We start from the raw sequence: 6,834 nt of genomic DNA on the forward strand, positions 1-6,834 counted from the left end.
ACCATGTGGATGCTGGGAACTGAACTCAGGTCCTCTGGAAGAGCAAGCAGTGCTCTTAACCTCTGAGCCATCTCTCCAGCCCAAATAAATAATTTTTAAAAGTAACATAAATATAAGGCATTATCAAGTATTACAAAAAGTAATAATATTGCTGATGGGCACATCACTGTGCTGTTTTCCAAGTCATTAGCTGCTGGCTACATATTAAATACATATATTATCTACAAATTAAATTTACAGTAGTAATTAAAATGCCATCCGGGCATACTCCCCCTTCCTCCCAGGAAGGACAGCCAAAGCTGGCATCGAGAACACCTCTGATCTACTCACTTCCTGAGGATGAGGTTTGTGGTACTTGGTTACTCTAGAAAAGCCCCGAGATCTGCTGGCTGGGAGCAACCTGAGCAGTGGAGGGTCCTGGAGTCCCAGCCATAGCACAAGAGGCTTCTGCCACTGAAAGGGTTAAGTCTCTGAGCACAGCAGAATTATATCCAGCCTTACCAGGCTCTGCCCACCCACCCGCATTTCCCCTACTGGGCCACCTTAGCCCACACACAGGGGTCCCAAATCTTTCCTGCGTCCGGGTCTTTGCAAGCCGTTTCTTCAGCCTTCACACACAACCACATCATCTTCATCTTCATCACTACCACCATCTTCTTGACTACTTTCCATCTGGTCAAGAGAGAGAGAGATCTGTTAAGTCTCCATTTCTCAGGAGCTTTGTGTAGTTAGTTCCCTATCCCTGACATAAAATCGCGATGCTTAGCCATTCGCTGTCATCCCACCCTGCACAGAGCCATGAGGTCTGGAACTTTGTGTCTTTTGAGCTTGTGTTTTTCCAGTCTGCGCACTGGATCTGGCGCACAGTGACTGGCACACAGTGGCACGCAAACATTTGCAAATGAATGAATGAACAAAGGAATTGGTGGCTAAGGAAAAGAGCCACGTGGGGAAGGAGCGCCCCCTGCTGGACACAGAGTGCCAGGAGCCCAGAACAGCCTCACTAAACTGGGAGGCGCAGTCTTTGGAACCCTCTTCTCAAGGCCAGATTCCTGACTTAGGCCTGTTCTCCCACTTCAACTCCACGACCGCTCTCCTCCCAAATTTCTTGCTATCTGTCTAGTCCTGACCCCCAATAGTTTGGCTTTTATCCCCCACCCTCCCCCACACTGCAAACTACACTGGCCCCAGCTCCAGTGACCTCCATCCAATCCTATCTACAATTAATATCCCCTCCTCCTGGGCCTTTAGCTTTGAATAAGAATAGGACCAGATTCCTCATCGATCCCCACTCTCTCTCTCCTCCCTAATCAATCAATCAGAGTGATTGGTTAAGGCACTGGGATGGAGGTGGGGGAGATACAGGGGTGTGAAGTTGGTTAGGGTTGGGGGTGTAGCGTTTTGTTTCTTTCCGAAACAAGAACCCACTGAGAAGAATAACGAAAGTCGGAAATACTGAAAATCTGGCAGAATCATAGGAACCCACGGCACACGGGCGTTGGCGGGGGGGGGGGGGGGGGGGGGGGGGGGGGGGGGGCGCAATGGCGAAAAACTCATAGGCTACTTGGACGAAGGTGAATGGGGAGTTGCCAGATACTGTTTTCTACCCAAGTCAGCTTAGCCTTCTAATACCCCAGTTTACACACTCCGTGCAACCAGAGGGGAGGGGTTCAAAAGAGGAGCTACAGGTCCAGGTCTGAGTAGGGGGAGGGACAGGAGGAAGGCAGGCAGCGGAAGACGAGGGGGGGGTGTCAAGGGGAGATAGAGGTCAGTTCTCCAGCAGCACAGACCGCAGAAAGAACCACACCACACCACACTGCGCCTCTCCGTACAGTTCCCCAGGCCTAGCTTCCCCCCCCCCAGCTACGCCTCCAAGTGGAAATGGGGACGAGAGCCGTTTACTTAATGACCCAGAGTCCTATGAGTTCTTTTTGAGTACCCTGTGGTCACTGGAGAGCTAAAGGGGACTGATCCAAAGCCCAGGTTAGTGACCTCTGGCCCCTCAGGTCAGGGCAAGGGCAGGGGCAGGAGTGTGTTGCCACTCTGGGGGATTGGAGGGACCCCAAGACAATGAGGGCAGGCTGCACCTGGTCTGACTCCCCAACTCCCCATGTTCTTACATACACCCTCGTTAACCCCATCCTGGGGCAGGGTCGCACAACAGGCTTTGGCTATCTGGAATTTGGGGTGTCTAGGGAACAGAAAGCTGTACTTACAGGGATTAATTTACTGTTCCCTCACTCGGAAGACAAAGCCCTGGAAATCCATGATTTCCTGTTACCTAGAATCCAGTGAGGCAGAGCCAGTGAGAAGGCCTCGCTGGTTAAAGCAGTTACTGTGCAAAGCCTCGTGATCTTGAGTTCAGTGCCCAGAACTGTTTCCAAAAGTTGTCCTCTGACTTCTACATGCACGTCCCTACGTCACTACACACACTAATAATTATGGTAAGTTAATAAAATAAATTTTATTTTATATGCAACCTGGGTTGTAGAGTGCCTCTGCCTCAAAAGCCAGACAGGTGGGCTAGAGAGGCAGCTTCGCTGTCAAGAGCATTTGTTGCTCCTGCAGACGATCAAACCTGGGCTCAGTCGCCAGCACTCACATAGTAGCCCACGAGCTTCCCTCAGTTCCCAGGTCTGATACCCTCTCCTGACTTCCAAAGATGCCAGGCATGAACGTGGCGCACAGACATACATGCAGGCAAAGCCAGGGCTACCAGAGAAACCCTATCTGGGGGGGGGGGGGAGCACAAAACAAAAAAACAAAACTCTATTCAAGGTCTCACTCAATGCCACCCCTCTTTGAAGCTATGACACACAACACACCTGAGTTTCCGCTGTGTCCCAGTCACAAGTTGATGCATTTGTGTTTGTCCCTCTGTCTGTTCTACTAGTTTTAGCCCTGCTAAACTCAGAGGGGGAGAATGTGAATATGATCTTGTGACGATTTCACTGAGGATAGCACCCATAGGTTTATTTATTTAAATGCTTGGTTCTCAGCTGGTGGAACTGTTTAGGAAAGATTAGGTGTGGCCTTGTTGGAGGACTTGTGTGCCACCGGGGCAGGCTTTGAGATTTCTTTTCTTTCTTTTTTTTTTTTTTTTTTGGTTTTTCGAGACGGTGTGTGTCTCCCCACTTCATTAGCGACATGGCAATACTCACAAAGCTAATATTTGTTGCTAGGGTTGACTCTCATTGGTTGGTTGGTTTTTGTGTTGTTTTGTTGAAACTGGGTTTCTCTGTGTAGCCTGGCTGTCCTAGAACTCGCTCTGTAGACCAGGCTGGCCTCAAACTCACAGAGATCCATCCGTCTGCCTCTGCCTCCTGAGTGCTGGGATGAAAGGGCTGTGCCACCACCACCGCCCAGCTTGTTCGGAGAGATGAGAACTTGTGTACAGCATTTGGTACATTACCTGGCCAACGGTGAGCCTTCGACAAGGCTATCACTCATGTGTTTTGTTCCACTGAGAACTCAGAATCTGGAAAAGACATCTCCAGCTTCAGCGTCTTCGACACTAGCCACAGAATGTCCTTCATTCAGCTACGGTGTGCAGAGCACAGTGTTAAAGAACACACAATGAAACCGTGGGATGCAGCTCAGCTGCTGAACACTTGCCTCATCGAAGGGCATTCAAGGCTCTGGGTTTGATCCCCAGCCCTCAGCGCTGGGCAAACAGAACACAGTAACAAAAGATACTGCAGCAAGCTTGGACACAGAAGGTCTGCCAGGAATTTCTTTCTCCCTTCTTCTTTTCTCGTGTGTGTGTCTGTCTGTCTGTCTGTCTGTCTGTTGAGGGCAGAGGATAACACTGAGGTTCTTCCTCAATAGCTTTTCCCTTTTTTTGGACACTTTCACTATGCAGTCCCAGCTGGTCTAAAACTTGTTATATATAGATCAGGCTGGCCTTGAACTCACAGAAATCCCATCTGCCTTTGCTCCTGAGTGCACCACCAAATCTGGCTTCCAGGCATCTTTCACTGAGCCTGGAGCTTACTGCCTGGCCAGCGCCCAGAGAACACCAGGGATCTGGCTGCTCCTCCAAACAACCTCACTGTTGACTGGGTTTGCAGCCAGATGCTGAGATGCCTGGCTTCTTATGTGAGTGTTGGGAGTCAAACTAGAGCTTTTGTTTGTTTATTTGCTTTTGAGACAAGGTCTCTCTGTAGCTTTGGAGCCTATCCTGGACCTCACTCAGTAGACCACACTGGCCTCAAACTCACAGAGCAAAGCCAGGTTCTGTTTTGTTTTGTTTTGCGAGCCTTTGGTGACCGTCTGTCCTGGAACTTGCTCTGTAGTCCAGGCTGGCCTTGAACTCACGGAGATCTGCCTGCCTCTGCCTCTGGAATGCAGGGATCAAAGACTTGCGCCACCACCGCCCTACTCAAACTCAGGTTCTTATTCTTGAATAGCAAACACTTTTCCCCTGGCCATCACCCCAGCCTGCTCCAGTATAAACCTTTTCTTGGGTACTTACTAGAGAATATTCTCTTTGATGCTGAACCCAAAACCTGTTCATGTATGAGCCAGAAAGCTGAGTATGGCGATATTATTGTGCCTTTAATCCCAGTACTCAGGAGGGAAATCTCTAAGTGTGAGGCCAGCCTGGTCTACATGGCAAGTAGACCAGGGGAAGCAAGCCAGAGAACAGGCAGGAGGAGGAACAGGGACAGGCTGCAGAAAGGAGGGCTTAGCCAAAGAAAATGAGAGAACCTCTGAGAGTAAGTGAGGGTCCATCAGTGGAAAAGGCGGCGGCTAGAAAGCCGAGGGAAAAGAAAATGCCAAGCCGAAAAAGGAGAGGAGCATCTTGGTAAGGCACTGTGGGGCATTTCCATAGTCATGACAATGTAAACATCAGTTACCAATTTAGCTGGAAATGGTGATTTATCTGTACTTGGGAGGAAGGGGAAAGGGCCCTGTAGGGGTAAGTTCTCATCCATCATAACAGGAAATCAATAGGGAACAGCTAAAGCCAATAAATCAAGGAATAGACATCCGTGTGTATTATTTAGAGATACAGAAGTCTCCTCCAAAGAAATGACTCAGAGAGGCGGCTTAAAGGAACGGAGTGGCTTGGCCACGGCATCTCTTTTATTACAGTTCTTCCCGCACAAATTGATTATTAATACTGTGTGTTAACTGCTTTATCTGCTTTGACAGAGAGGAGTATTTTCTTTTGTGATCCTTAAGTTGAGGCTGTGCCTTGTCTAGTATGATGGGGATCACGTTTGGGCTGCTGAGGACAGACAGTGAGCACGGGGTAAAGGACAGTCTCACGATCAGGGGAGAGCAGGTCAAAAGAGCACTTAGGAAAAGACAGTCCTCGGCTAGTCACCCTGCCTCCGGCCTCTGCGGTACATGACACCCACTGGATACAGACAAATGGACACCATGTGAATGACAGCTGGATGGGCAGGGACAACCCTCCCCTGCCCCACGTCCGGACTAGAATCGGGGTGAGGACCCATGAAAGCAGCAGCAACTAGCTAAGCCCAGCTGGGAATCAGAAGCTCTGCTTCAGAGGCTACCTGGAGAGGGACCGACGCTGGACAGACAGACGGCTATCACATCCGTGCTCATCATCTTCTCTTGAGGAGGCCGTGTCAGAAAGAGAAGATTTAGAGGCTGTCAGGGTGAGGGTCAGAGGTCAGCTGGGGTCAGGAAGTCTATTTCATTGAGGTCACTTTCGTCTCCTTTCAATCTAATGAAGCCATTATTGGTGAAAGCAAGTGCCTGGCGTCTTGCTCTGTGAAGCAGGACCAGCATGGGGAGCAGATGAAAGTCCCCTGGCTCGTCCTCCTGCCAACTCAACAGGCCTGCGAGGGGAGAGGTGCACAGCCCTGATGGATGTAGGAAGCACTGGTCCCTGCAATGGGATGGGGCTGACAGCATGGGGCGAGGACAGATTGTTTCTCATTAGAGTTAGCGATGGAGTCTCTCTTCACACACGCGCGCACACACACGCGCGCACACACACACGCGCACACACACACGCGCGCACACACAGCTGCAGGATTTCAGCTCTGGAAGACACATTTGTCACCACTGATTCCAACACTCATTTCAGTCTTAAAGAATAAAGCTGGTCTTTGGCTGAGCATCCTATATCAACCCACGCTTGCTGTCTGCCTTTCTCTAGAAAGGGATGGACCGAAAATAGGAATTTGACCTCTCTGCTCCTTGCTGTGTCCCCAGCATTTCACACAATGCCACCTGGTACAAAGTAGACGCTCGATAAGTATCTGTTAGGTGAGTCAGCTGATGAACTGCACACATCATGTTCCCTTCTAATGACATTTTACTGTGTGCACGTGTGTGTGCGCGTGCGTGTGTGTCTTTGTGTTCAGCGATGCTGTGGCACCCATGTGAAGGTCACAGGACAACTTGCAGGTGTTAATTCTGTCTGCCATGTGGGTCTTGAGGATTGATATTAGGTCAACAGGCTGGACAGCAGGTGATTTACCTACTAAACATTCCTGATGGCCTCTCCACTGTTTTTCGTTTTGAGACAGGGCCTCACTACTGGCCCTGGCTGTCCTGCAATTCATTTTGTAGACCAGGCTAACCTCGAACTCACAAAGATTCACCTGCTTCTGCCTTCTGAGTCCTGGGATTAAAGATGTGTACTTCCATACCCTCCACTGGTATATATATATATTTGTTTTTTGAGACAGGGTTTCTCTGTGGCTTTGGAACCTGTCCTGGAACTAGCTCTTGTAGACCAGGCTGGTCTCGAAATCACAGAGATCCCGTCTGCCTCTGCCTCCCAAGTGCTGGGATTAAAGACGTGCGCCACCACCACCCGGCTCCTCCACTGGTAACTTTTATTTTTTTTTT

This window comes from Alexandromys fortis, unplaced genomic scaffold (assembly GCF_014885135.2).
Source record: "Alexandromys fortis isolate MF-2015 unplaced genomic scaffold, M_Fortis_MF-2015_v1.1 scaffold_26, whole genome shotgun sequence".
NCBI lineage: Eukaryota > Metazoa > Chordata > Mammalia > Rodentia > Cricetidae > Alexandromys > Alexandromys fortis.